The 14,248-nt window shown below is 45.3% G+C and overlaps 1 pseudogene; it reads left to right on the top strand.

The window, feature by feature from the left end:
• Positions 1 to 7,836: 7,836 nt before the first annotated feature.
• On the top strand, positions 7,837 to 8,092 carry LOC146343643 (signal recognition particle RNA; annotated as a pseudogene).
• The last annotated feature ends 6,156 nt before the right edge of the window (positions 8,093 to 14,248 follow it).

Genomic DNA, 14,248 nt, shown 5'->3' with positions numbered 1-14,248 from the left:
CTCTTCCATTTCTCCTCTCTCTCTCTTTCTTATTCAGGATATCAGGCAGATAAGAGTTATCAGGAAAGGTCATTCTCAATCTCTGTACAGAAATTATCTGTCTCCGGTACGTAATAAACATTTATCCATGCCTTTATTAGCTATATTGGATCTGACAGTTCTGTTAAACCATTTTCTTTCATTTTGCTAGGTCATGACGGTTAATGCTGCTAAAAAAATCTCATCATTGCTTTGATCACTGTATTGTCTTTCCTGCATAACTGGGATTTTGTAAAGGTAAGCAGAGGCTGGAATTACCTATTACAGTTACAGCCCGTTGAGTTCCTGGTTGGGTTCCCCCCTCCCCTTCCTTTCACCATCACAATAAAAAAGCAAAGGACCACAAGGCATAAATTTTACTTTTGGGGTTATATTTAGTTGGGCAGCTGACATTTCATTGAGCAGTTGCGTTAAGTCCATTCAGCATTGGCATTGTTCCATCTTTTTCACATCCTTGAGCTTCAGAAATTACTGTTGGAAGCCTTGCCAAAGAAAATGAGCCCCGTTAATGAGGATGTATACCTAGAGATGACGTGTCAGCCAGAGGCATGCTGGGAAAAGTAATGCCAATACCTGCTGAGTGTGAGTGTGATACGCAAAACTCCCTGGGCTTCGCCCAGTCACTGACTAACAAAAAATGCAAGGAATCTTCAAAAGAATTGATGGGCCCAAACAGAGAAGATGATACACATGAAACAAAAGACAACTTGGTCAGTTGGTTTTATCATGTCTTTCTCAGCAAACAATGGTATTTTCACTGCCAAGGATGAAAGGTTAATATTAAAGAACTTTTTTGCACACATCCGCAAAGCATCATGGTCTGCTGAACACTGACCACGATGTCAGATCCAGTGTGGTGTGGTGGTTAGAGTGCTGGACTGGAACTCAAGAGATCCAAGTTCTAGCCCCACTCGGTCAAGGAAGCTCACTGGGTGATTTTGGGCCAGTCACTGACTCTCAGCCTAACTTGCCTCACAGGGTTGTTATTGTGAGGATAAAATGGAGAGGAGGAGGACAATGTATGCTGCCTTGGGTTCCTTACAAGAGGAAAAAAGGTGGGATATAGATGCAGTAATAAATAAAATAATAAATAATAAATGTGCACACAGACTCATTTTCACCACTATCACACTTTTGTATTCCTCCCTCCCAATCTCTTTCCTTGTGTCTCGTGGTTTTTTGTTGTTGTTTTTTGCAAGCTTGAAAACAGGTGCCTTTTTTGGCAGAAGAGCAAGGTAAAAATGCTGTCAATAAATAGATGTAACCTTTCTAGCCAGAACATAACTTGACTGGGGATGTGGTGCTCGACTCATAATACAGCTGAGCATTACAAGAGGGACAAATTCATATACCAAACCAGGCAATTTCAGCAACTTCACTATGCCTGTATTTATTTATTTAAAATATTTATACTCCCTTCTCCCTTTCCTCATAAAAGTTCAAGGCCTGTCACAAAAAGAACCATAAAATACAAAAATGATAACATAAGGATCACTTCAATTAAATCACCATTATCAGCATAATAGCATTTATATCGCATATTTCAAGTATTTGAAGCACTTCACAAACAACACCTCAGTAACAATTCTGTCTTCTTCTCCTGATACTACAGATGGGATATGGGGATGGGAGATTAAGAAGTGTTGGTGGCTCTCCTAAAGAAGAGATTTGAACTGTGGCCCTTCAGGCTCACCAACCACACTCTTAGCCAGTACATTACATCGGTTCTCTGTCAGCTAACAAAATGTCTGGCATTATGATGAGCAAGATCTGTATGCATGCAGGATGGGCGGGTGGGAAGCTCACTGGCAGTGCAAATGCTTTGAAGGTGAAACAGGGGTGGGCAACTTGCAGCCCTCCAGTTGTTCTGGCCTACACCTCCCATGATCTCTCACCATTGGTTATACTGTCTACGGCTGATGGGAGTTGTAGGCGAAAACATCTGGAGAGCCACAAGTTGCCCACCACTGATGCAGAATTTCACAGGTTCGATCCCTGGCATCTCAGGTAGGGCTGGAAAAACTCCTGCCTGAATCCCTGGACAGCCTCTGCTACAAGTCAGTGTTAACAATACTGGGCTAGATGGACCAAGGGTCTGGCTCAGTACACGGCCTCTTCCTGTGAAAACAGATGCATTGCACTACCTTCCAAGGTGAAAGCAGTGGACTGGAGAGCTGGTTTTGCTGGAGCACTGTCCCCAAATGAAACGCTTTACTTTTCACCATATAGGTACACTTGTCAGGAGATACAATAAGAACATAAGAAGAGCCCTGCTGGATCAGACCAAGGGTCCATCTAGTCCAGCACTCTGTTCGCACAGTGGCCAACCAGCTGCTCACGGGAAACCCACAAGAGGGACATGAGTGCAACAGCACCCTCCCGCCCATGTTCCCCAGCAACTGGTATAGGGAGGAATATGGCCTCTGATCCTGGAGCTGGCATATAGCCATCAAGACTGGTAGCCTTGGTAGCCTTCTCCACCAGGAATGTGTCCAATTCCCTTTTAAAGCCATCCAAATTGGTGGCCATCACTATACGTTGTGGTAGCAAATTCTATAGTTTAATTATGCACTGCGTGAAGAAGTCCTTCCCTTTATCTGTCCTGAATCTCCCACCTATCAGCTTCATGGGATGAACCCATTGGGTTCAGGTATTATGAGGAAGGGAGAAAAAGGTCTCCTTATCCACTTTATCCTCACCATGCATAGTTTTGTACACCTCTATGATGTCTGCCCTCCCTCGCCTTACTCCTTACAATAAGGAACTTGAGGACCAAATGTGTTGCTGGCATTTGATATGGTGACCCCCGGGGCTCCAGGCCAGAGTGTTCCTGAGGCTGTGCAGTGTTCCGAGCCTGCAGAGTGATTCCTCCCATCCAGGCACTCCATTGGCTCTCCCTGACTTGGAAAGGCTATCAAGCCTTCTCAGTCAGTTTGGGACTTTTGCTGGGCAAGAGCAAGGTCTTCCTGCTGTTTCCAAGAAGCTACCTAAGGTTCATCACTATAAGCACGCCAGGATGTTGTTGGGATGAGGGCTTAGCCCAGTGGAGGCTGGTGGCTTCAATGTCAGTGGGGTGGTGAATTGGCTCCGGGTTTCAGTCAGAACCAGTCAGAACTTTAAAGGAGCTATCCAAGGTGTGAAGCCAGTTCTGACTGGTTCTGACTGAAACCCGGAGCGGATTCATCGCCCCACTGACATTGGAGCCACCAGCCTCCTCTGGCAGTACCTGTTGATTTTGGCAGGTGCAGACAGGTGAGAATTTCATTCTGGTCCATTCCTGATAAGAATTGGCCAAAATTCTCAAAGTTCTTCACCTTGGAGAGCTCCTTTAGAGTTCTGACTGGTTCTGACTGAAACCCAGAGCAGATTCACTGCCTCACTGACATTGGCACCACCAGTCTCCACTAGCCAAGCGTTCTCCCCCTCCTCCCCTGCAGTGACCAGCCACTGAGAATCAATCCTGCAAGTCCCGCTTTCTAGCTGCATAAGCCATCCTGGGTTTCGCTTTTTGCTGATGCATGAGTGTTACAGTGCAAGGAATTAGTTGTCAGGTTATTTCAGAGGAGTTGCCAAGACAAAATGGATGCCTAACAGAACAACAGCTTTACTGCTAAGAACAATCTAGAACATCCAGAAGAGAATAGCAGACTACAGCACTTCAGACACAACGCCACCTATAGCTGGAATAGCAACATTACAGCTAAACTCCCAATGCACTAAGAAGAATGGATGGATGAAGTGTACAGAAAGCTTATTTCACACCAGGGCTTGAGAGGGAAAAAGCAATTTCAAATCTGGTGGAATGCAATATCAGTAGAAGAACACAGCATGCGAGGGAGGATAGGGGAGAGACCTTACAGGGATGTGAAAGCCTTCATAAGCCTATCTTCACAACCTCCGCTTGTTCCTGTTTCTAAAGTGCTGTGATGTATGCTCAGCTGCTGAAAGCCCCTGCTTACTTCAAACGTGAATGATTGCCCTGAGAAAAAGAGTGACATGCAACACACATACACAGAAACACTTGCTTGCATCTCCCAGCTTCAGGGGAGTGCTGTTTTCCTCTCTCCCCTTGGAAGAGTCCAGCTTTGTGCATTCAGCAAAATCCCACAGATCGCAACAAAGGAAGATCAAGGGTGTTAACCTCGATGCCCTGCCAAACCTAACCTAAATGTCCCTCCATGTAGCCATGTTTGGAGAAAGGAGCCTTTTCTGTGGCTCCAACTGGCCACCCAGCATCAATATCGCTCCATAATAACTCATGTTCGCCCATCAAATGGGCTCAACTCAGAGGTGGAGGTCAGCAGCTCCAACACGATTCTCCTTTTCATCAAGCGACATTACAATATGCAAGACAAAGGAGCCCCAGACCAAATAGGTGCCCTCTGACCTTGATTTCTCAGGACAGTGGGCAGTTAAACAAGAGACAAGGCCCCGTGGTCATGGGAATTCCTGGCTCACATTTTGAAATGATAGCTTGACATTGTAGACGATGCTTGACTAAGTTTGGGAAAATGTTCTCAGGTGCGCTCCTGCCCGAACAGTTGGCTCTCAATAGCTGCTGCAGCCCACTCACGGAAATGGCTCCCTTCTGTTATAACATCTAAACTTCATTATAGATCTCGCAGATGAACCCGGACAACACTTCTGCTAGGGTGGCCAGGTGTCCTACTTTACAGAGGAACAGTCCTTTATCTGAAGAGATGCCCAGTCCAAGTCTAGTTTACAGTCAAATAACCACCAGGACAGAGAACAGCAGGGACCTTGAACTTGCCCATGAACAGTTGACAACTGGACAGCAGATGGAGTAGGCCCACAGGTCACCTGCTCAGTCTTCACCACTAAGGTGAGATGCATTGTATTTCTATTTAAATTATTTTATTTATTTATTGCATTTATACCCCGCCTTTTTTCCTCTTGCAAGGAACCCAAGGCGGCTTACATTATCCTCCTCCTCTCTATTTTATCCTCACAACAACAACCCTGTGAGGTGGGTTGGGCTGAGAGTCTGTGACTGGCCCAAAGTCACCCAGTGAGCTTCTGTGGCCGAGTGGGGACTAGAACCTGGATCATCCGGCTCCCAGTCCAACGCTCTCACCACTACACCACACTGGCTCTCTTGCCTAATTAGCGTTATCCTTTCCAGATTTGCACCTATGCATGTACATTTACATATGCCCAGTCCTGGAGCTCTTTCCCACCCCCTTTCTGGTGTTTTCATCAGTTCTGGAACCTGGTATTTCTGTAGGCTGCAGCCTACTTTATCAGATGTATGGATGTACAACTAGCTTGTTTGCTTGTCTCCAAGAATGCCGTTAGCCCCCAGTAAGGCCCCCAAAGCAACAAGTACGATTAGGTGGCTATTTTTCTTATTCATATTATTTAAAGATGTCATCCTGCCATTCCTCCCATAAATGGGAACCGCTGCAACTGGTTTGACTCCCCAGTCAAACATGGACCGCCCACAGCGAACGCCTGCCTTCCCAGCCTGGCCTCGATGTCCTTTCCAAACTGGTTTGCCCACGTAAGGTGAACAGGACACAAAGGGGCAGGTTTTACAGAGGGCAGTCCTCTGTTTAGGCTGGCCTCTTATGCATCGCCAAAAAGAGAGGGAATGCATCACCCCAAAATAGGAACAGAGAGGACACCGAGTCGCATAAAATGTGCAGATGCTAATTTAGATGTATAGCTGCACATTAGAAAGAACTGCTAACATTTAAATGTAAATAGAAATACCATGCATCTCACCACAGTGGGGAAAACTGTGACCAGGTGACTCGTGTGCACCTGCTTGGTCTCAGATCCAGGCGCTAAGTGCTGATGGGCAAATTCAAGGCCCCTGTTCTTCCTTCTGTTTGTTTGCTTGTTTGTTTGTTGTCTTTAAACTGGACTTGGACTCAACAACCCCTCAAACAGAGGACAATTTAGAGGTGTACAAAATTATGCATGATGGGGAGAAAGTGGACAGGGAGACATTTTTCTCCCTCTCTCATAATACTAGAACCCGCGGGGTCATCCCATGGAGCTGATTGGTGGGAGATTCAGGACAGGCAAAAGGAAGGACACGGGCCTGACTTTGTGAGCGCTCTTCCCGTGAAAAGCAGAGTTAGCCTTCAGAGGGACCAAAATGCAGCCTATCAAACCCTTTGCTGCTATTATGTAACTGGCTCACCGTTCTTGTTTTAGGCACGGAGAGGGAAAATACTATTGATCTTATTGCAAGTTTCATACAACCTTGAAACTAATTCCATTCAAAAGCCACGCGGCACAGCTCAGTTTAATAGTTAAATCATTCACTCTCCAGCAAAGCAGAAATCCTGCCCTGGGGCCATGAGCAGGGGCTTGCAGTTTGAAGTCTCACAAAATGTTCAGCAGACAACCCTCAGGGTTTGGCTAATGGGGGTGGGGGTGGGGGGCACGAAATGGCTACATGCAGGCCAAGGAAAATGGAGCCTCCTGTTAAGAGAATATGAAATTCTGATGGCTCTTACAACGGGGGGCAGAATATTTAGCAGCCCCCTCCCACTTTTAGAGGGGCTGTGCTCTTCCCTGCCGTGAGCAGTGGATTGTCAGGCCTAATATTTGCCCACTTTGATAACGAGACGATTGTCGAGATAATAGTGGGGAGGTTTTCAGCCACACTTTTGTTTTTCAAAAACCTGCTGCAGGCTCTTCCCTGAAAAGAAGCCTTCAGAAGTGTGTGTGTGTGTGTGTGTGTGTGTGTAGGGGTGGTGGTGGTGGTGATGGTGATGGTGTGGGGAATGTAATCTGCTTTTTTAAAATTAAAAAAAAAAGAGCAAGCTACTCTGAAAAAACAACAACAGTGTTTGGGGTGGTGATGGAAAAAATAAAAACAATACATTTGATTTACTTTTCCCTGTTTGGCAATCAATGCACATTAACAGTGCGATCCTGTACATGTCTACTCAGAGGTAAGTCCCACTGAGTTCAAGGGAGCTTAGTCCAGGTAAGTGGTACAGGCAGGGCCAGAGACATACCTCTGCATGCCCTCCAGTGGAGGCTGGTGGCTCTGATGTCAATGGGGTGGTGGATCCGCTCCAGGTTTCTTGTCAGAACCAGTCAGAACTCTAAAGGAACTATCCAACCTTGGATTGCTCCTTTAGAGTTGTGATTGGTTCTGATTGAAACCCGGAGCGGATTCACCTTCCCACTGACATCATAGCCACCAGCCTCCATTGGTGCGTTCAGGCATGGTGAGGCGAAGACCCCGGCCTCCTCCTCCCCCCTGCTTTCCATGTTGACACGGCCCTCCAGGAGATGGGTGGTGGCAGTAGTGAGTGGAGCGCCTTAGGGGTTGGCAGGGATGGGCTCTTCTGAGCCAGTGGGCCCTCAGCAAATGCCCGGCCTTGCCAACCCCTGACACCAAGCCTGGGTATGGGTCCATAGTATTACAGTAAGGAGGCACAAGAAAGGAGTTGTTTTCATGAGGTCTAGTAGCATACCCTTGCCAAAGACATTTCAAAACCTCTGCTTATATATTTCTTGACAAATTCTGTTTTTCACATTAAAGCTTGACTTAAAAAAAGAATAATCCCATAATCTCTCACTTTCAAAACAGAGAGCACTACTTGGTGTAGTGTAAGCAGTGATGTCTATGTCAGGAAATTCCAGCTTCAGTTAGATGCCTTAAGCAAGCTGCGATGCCTCATGTCGTCCACCCTGCATCTGCAATATGGATATAATCATACTTGAATTGGACATGACTTTGCCTGGTTATTATCTCCGGGTTATAGTGATTAAATTGGCTAGACAGGTGTGTTGGATTGCAGTCCTGTAGCAGCCGGGCGCGGTGGCGCGAGACTGTAATCCAGCTACTCGGGAGGCTGAGGCCGGCGGATCGTGTGAGCTCAGGAGTTCTGGGCTGCAGTGGGCTATGCCGATTGGGTGTCCGCACTAAGTTCGGCATCAATATGGCGGTCCCCGGGGAGCCGGGGGCCACCAGGTTGCCTAAGGAGGGGGGAATGTAGCAGCCATATTGGGGGTCAGACTAAGTAGCCTCATGCAGTCTCATGCTTCATGTTCTTGCTGAGCTCTTGCTCTCTGAAATATATGTTTGTAAGACGATGAGACACAGGAATTTCTTATCTTGTCAACTAAGGTCATAGTGATATGTATATCTTGTTCTCTGCTGTTCTCTGCTTATCATGGCTACCCTATAACCCATTTCTTGTATTATAAACAATGGTGCTAGGAGAAGAAATGTTGAGGACTGCAACCCCACACAGGAGGGAGAGGAGGAGCCGTTTCCTATGTGTCACAATATCTATAAAAACAATGTGTTGATGTAAATCGGGGCTTCTGGCTCTTTGGAAGTGAGTCCAGCCTTAAGCCCGCACGTTAAATAAAGAAACTCTTTTTCTTTCACTCCGTGGTCTCTCTGACTCTGAGTTCTGCAACAGTCCCAATGGCCATTCCACCTGGGATTGATAGGAATTGCAGTCCAACACATCTGGGAAGCACCAGCTTGGGGAAGGGTGATGTATGCAAAGTTCTCTAAACACTCAAAGGATGTGTATTATTAAGAATAAATCTTTATAATATACATCCATACAGAATTCCAGAACTCAGTGAATGTTAATAAAGGTTGTGAGATCCTGTTCCCAGACAGGTCAAATGAATAGTTATAGCTGGAAAGTGTAACACAGAGATTCAATGAATGTGAAATTCACCTGAATCTGGAATGAAGAGAGAAAAAAACCCAGATCTTGTACCTACTACAAAGGTGAGGCTAGAGTTTATTTATTGGTATTCCTTGACATGAATTCCCAGAACAAATTGCAGGAATTCGCCGTCATCATTTTACTTTATTCACAGAAATACCCTGTACTACCAAGCAAAATTAAGCAAAACAAAATCTACACTCAGCTAAACATTCACAACTAACACATTAAATTCTTCAAAACAAATTGTTTGGGGTTCTGGAAAATCCTCTGGGTAGTTTCCAACTGTTTTGAAATCTATTTTCTGGGGAGAAACAGGCAGAGAGAATGGAAGGGCAGCGGAGTAGGATGGAAATGCTTGTAAGATGGGCAGCCAGTATATTCTGTCCTGTGCATCTTTTATCAATACGTGCACAGAAAGGGGAGGCAATTAAATGGACAGCCCAACTTTTCCCCCTGGCATTGGAGTAGTACCTGTATTGGTAGCAAACTAACAGGCAAGTACTTCGAGATGATCAGCCTGTGCAAACATTTTTGCTTGCTTGTTGTATAGCTGGAGATGGGAAGGAGCCAGTGGAGGCTGGTGGCTCCAGTATCAGTGGGGTGGTGAATGTGCTCCCCACCCCACTGACATCAAAGCCACCAGCCTCCACTGGAAAGAGCATGATAACACCCAACTAAAACCTCCACCACCCCTGTGTTGCTCCCAGGCCCTCCACCCCCTCTTTTCTTGCATGAACTTCCATTCAGTAGCTCAAATGAGGTGGGATGTAATGTTGTTTTTAAGGGAAAGAATAGTTGCATTGTGAGAGTCTTCAAAATCAGTATTTCAGAGGGTTTGGAGTTGGGAAAACTCTTGCTATTGTTCACATGCAATCAATGCTTTTGAAGGTTTCCCCACCACCATCACCGCCTTTCTTTCAAAAATGTTTTTTATGCCCTCCATGTATTATCATTTCAGGGAATTCTGAACTGTTGAAGATTGGTAAGCAATGGAAAACCTCACATGGTAAGGGAAAAACCCTTCAATCCTATATGGATCCTTTTCAGGATAAGGGGGGGTGTTCTAAAGCAAGCTTCACATTGATTGATTTAAAATATTTTTATGCTGCTGTTCAGTGAAACTCCCAGAAATAAGAAACAGAAGTAGGACCTGCAACAAAATAGTGCGGTGTGGAGTTCTGCTGTTCAGGATTCCAGCCAGCTATGCCCTTTTCCAAGATATTCCATTCCGTTCTCCATGCACCTTCCCCCACCCCAACAGACACTCAGCATTTTGTCCCCACTGAGCATGGTCAATCCTCATTGCTGTGTGCGGGCGCTTTTTTCTACCCTTGGGTTTTTTCCCCTAAGGATGCAATCCTATGCATGTTTAGACAGGAAAAGGTCTAGCTGGGGAATACTGGGAGTTGTAGGACTTTTTTCTGTCTAAACATGGATAGGACTGTGGCCTAAAGGTTGTTTTGTTTTGTTTTGTTTTTTCATTATTGCAAGTCTTGGGGTTTGCCTGAGACCACCTCCCTCTTGTGCATGGATGGTGCCGGTTTGTCCTAATAAGGATCAGCACTCAGAGAATTAAGTTCACTATTATTACATATAATAACAACAACTAATCTGGAACCAATAACAGTCAGACAAATAAGACAGCAGAAGGTAGAAGCTAAAATTTATGTATTCATTCATTCATGCATTCATTCCATTTCTATACCACCCAATAGCCGAAGCTCTCTGGGCGGTTCACAAAAATTAAAACCAAAAAGCACACAGTGAAACAATAGAAAACATAAAAACATTAAAACCACAATATAACAATACGACCAGAATAAAACCTAGCAGCAATGCAGAGATTTAAAATACAGATTTAAAACAGCAAAGCTAAAAGTCTAGGAAGCTAAAATGTTAAAATGCCTGGGAAAATAAAAAGGTCTTCACCTGGCGCCGGAAGTAATACAATGTAGTGAGCTCCTCACTAGGGAGCTCATTCCACAGCCGGGGTGTCACAGCAGAAAAGGCCCTCCTCCTAGTAGCCACCCGCCTCACTTCCTTTGGCAAGGGCTGACGGACAAGGGCCGCTGAGGATGATCTTAAGGTCCAGGCAGGCACATATGGGAGGAGGCGATCCTTCAGATAACCTGGCCCCAAACCATTAAGGGCTTTGAATGTTAATACCAGCACTTTGAATCGGGCCTGGAATATAGCCATACAGTTCAGAACAATGGATTTAAAAAAAAAAAAAACTGCAGGCTATCAATACTAAACAATTTAAACCCCAAGCAAATAAAATTCACCTGGTATATCTGTATATCTTCATATACAGTCAGGGCCAGAAATGTGGTGGTGTACAGTGGTGTACAGCGGCCAATGTGGTGGTGTACAGAGGCCAACTGCCAAAACAGTTATCCTTGTTCCAATATTTCTGGCCCTGACTGTAGATATAGATATAGATCTATCTATCTATACAGTCAGGGCCAGAAATATTGGAATATTATTGGAATATTGTTCACTGGAATCCCCAACATGAGGTCCAAAGAGGTGTCCATGCGAATGGAAGACCACGGAAGACAACTAAAGTGGATGACCGCAGAATTCTGCTCATGCTGAAGAGGAACCCTTTCACAACATCTAGCCAGGTCAAGAATGCTCTTGCAGAGGTTGGCATGTCATTGTCAACATCTACAGTCAAGAGATGGCTTTATGAATGTAAATACAGAGGCTTCACAGCAAGGTGCAAACCACTGATAATGCTCAAGAACAGACAGCCCAGATTAGCCTTTGCCAGCAAACACCTAAAAAAGCCTGCCCAGTTCTGGAATAAGATTCTTTGGACTGATGAAACCAAGATGAACTTGTACCCGAATGATGGGAAGAGAAAAGTATAGAGAAGGAAAGGAACAGCTCATGATCCAAAGCATACCACATCATCTGTCAAACATGGTGGAGGCAGTGTTATGGCATGGGCATGTATGGCTGCCAATGGAACCAGGTCACTGGTCTTTATTGATGACCTGACTGCTGATAAAAGCAGCAGGATGAATTCTGAAGTGTATAGGGCTATACTTTCTGCTCAGATTCAGCCAAATGCTGCCAAACTGATACGACGCCACTTCATATTGCAGATGGATAATGACCCAAAACATACAGCAAAAGCTACCCAAGAGTTTCTCAAGGCAAAGAAGTGGGATTGAAGGCAGAAAGAGCCACAAACAAGCAGCAGCTGAAGGCAGCTGCAGTAAAGGCCTGGCAAAGCATCTCTAGGGAAGACAGTCAGCATTTGGTCATGTCCATGGGTTCCAGACTTCAGGCACTCATTGACTGCAAAGGATTTTCATCCAGGTATTAAAGGCGATCCTTAAGTTTGAAATGATGTTGGTTTGTTCCATTACTTATGAGCCCCCAACAATGGGGGGTGTATGCCACTGGCTGTCCTTCCTGAATGGTTAGTGCCCCACTTTTGTCAAGCCCCTTGAATTACAGCTGAAAGTCCTGACTTCGCTCCCATCTGGATGTGTTTCCTTTCAACTTCAATGTGGTAGTGTACAGAGGCCAACTGCCAAAACAGTTATCCTTGTTCCAATATTTCTGCCCCTGACTGTACACACACACATACACATATACTGTATATACATTTCATATGTAGCCACATGTGTTTTTGTTCCTTTGCTTCTTTTTTGTTTTCTTTTTTTGAAATTTTACAATAAAATTAATTTGAAATGCATCACCACAAAAGAGGATAAAAGAGGATACCGATTAAAGAGCATCACCATGCATCACCACAAAATGCATCACCACAAAAGAGGATAAAAGAGGATACCGATACATAAAAATTGCATGTGGTAAGTCATATGTATACATGCAAATTTAGAAATAATTATTAGTATTTAAATTGAAATACAGTCCATCTCATCATAGCTTGGAAGACTGTGACCAGGTGCTGTTGATGGGCAACTTTAAGGCCCCTGTTCTTCCTTCTTATTGTTCTTTATTTTTAAACTGGACTTGGAGTGGACAGCCCTTCTAATAGAGTATTTCTTCAAAATAGAGGACTGTCCTCTGGGAGCCCTTCAAATAGAGACTGTCCTTTGTAAAAGAGGACAGCTGGCCACCCTCTGGTGTGGAAATGACATCAGAGTTGGCACCAGGCAGGCCTCCCTGGGGAATGCATTCCAAAGACAAGGCACCATGACTGAGAAGGTCCTGTCTGCAGACAACATCTGGCTAAATTTAGATGCTGTCGAAGATTCCAAAGATTACTACAAGGTTTGGGCAGGCTGATGTGGTGGCAGGCAGGCTTTCAGATATTCGGGACTCCACCTCTCTAGGGCCTTATAGGGAATCACCAGCACTTTAAATTGTGCCCAGAAACAGTCCAACAGCCAGTGAAACTCTTTAAGTACTGGTGTTTTATGACCTGTAGAACTGGGCCTGCTTAGTTGCCTAGCAGTGAACTTTCCTACTGACTTGAAGTTGCCAGGAAGTCTTCAAAAGCAGCATCACATATCATCTAATTCAGTAGTCCAGCCATCCCCAGCCTGGTGCCCTCCAGATGTGTTGGTCTGCAACTCTCATCAGCCCAAGCCAGCCTGGCCAAAGGCCAGCGGCCATGCTGGCTCGAGCTAATGAGAGTTGCAGTCCAATACATCTGGAGGGCACCAGGCTGGGGACGGCTGCAGTAGTCTACTCTGGAGGTGACCAGGGCATGGGAAAGTGGGGCTAGGCCATCTCTGTCCAGATCATAGTTGGCGCACCGTCGTAGCTGCCTAAGATCCTGCAAAGTCATGGTTGCCACTGAGACCACATGAGCCTCCAGTGAAAATGCTGGATTGAGTGGTGCCCCAAGACTAGTTGTAATGAAGCTACTGGAGGCAGAGTCTTGTCAGAGCTAGGCCTCACCTCTGGACACGGTTGGAATTCATCCTTGGAATGTCATACCTGCCCGCACTGCAAATATTAAACAGGTACAGTTAAATCATTGCCGGTGTGGTGGTGTGGTTTGGGTGTCAGGACCAGGACTGGGGAGGCTCAAGTTCAAAGACCTACTCAGCCATGAAGCTTACCGGGTGACCCTAGGCCATCACTATCTCTCAGCCTAACCTACCTCAAAGGAGAAGGGCCATAGCCCAGTGACAGAGCAGGTGCTTTGCTTGCAGAAGGGCCCAGGTTGAATCCCTGGCATGACCCGGTAGGGCTGGGAAAGTCCTGCTGGAAACCCACTGCCCACCACCACTGCCTGTCAGAACAGAAAATATAGAGCTAGATGCACCAATGGTCAGACTCAGTACAGGGCAGTTTCCTTTGTTCCTATGAGGATAAATGGGAAGGGGGAGGGATTCTAGGGTCGCCAGGTGTCCATTATTATTATTATTATTATTATTATTATTATTATTATTATTAAATTTATGAATTGCCCATCTGGCTGGTCACCCAGCCACTCTGGGCAATGTACAGCATACAATAAAACAGTTTAAAACAATAAAATACTACAATAAAAACATTTCCTAAAATACCCTAACCCACCCCAAATGTCTGCCTGA

The sequence above is a fragment of the Heloderma suspectum genome, chromosome 5 (genome assembly GCF_057233095.1).
Source record: "Heloderma suspectum isolate Gila_16-S chromosome 5, 16-S_ref, whole genome shotgun sequence".
In the NCBI taxonomy this organism is placed as follows: domain Eukaryota; kingdom Metazoa; phylum Chordata; class Lepidosauria; order Squamata; family Helodermatidae; genus Heloderma; species Heloderma suspectum.
The sequence above is the reverse complement of the archived record's forward strand: the minus strand, read 5'-3'. Positions and strand labels throughout refer to the sequence as shown.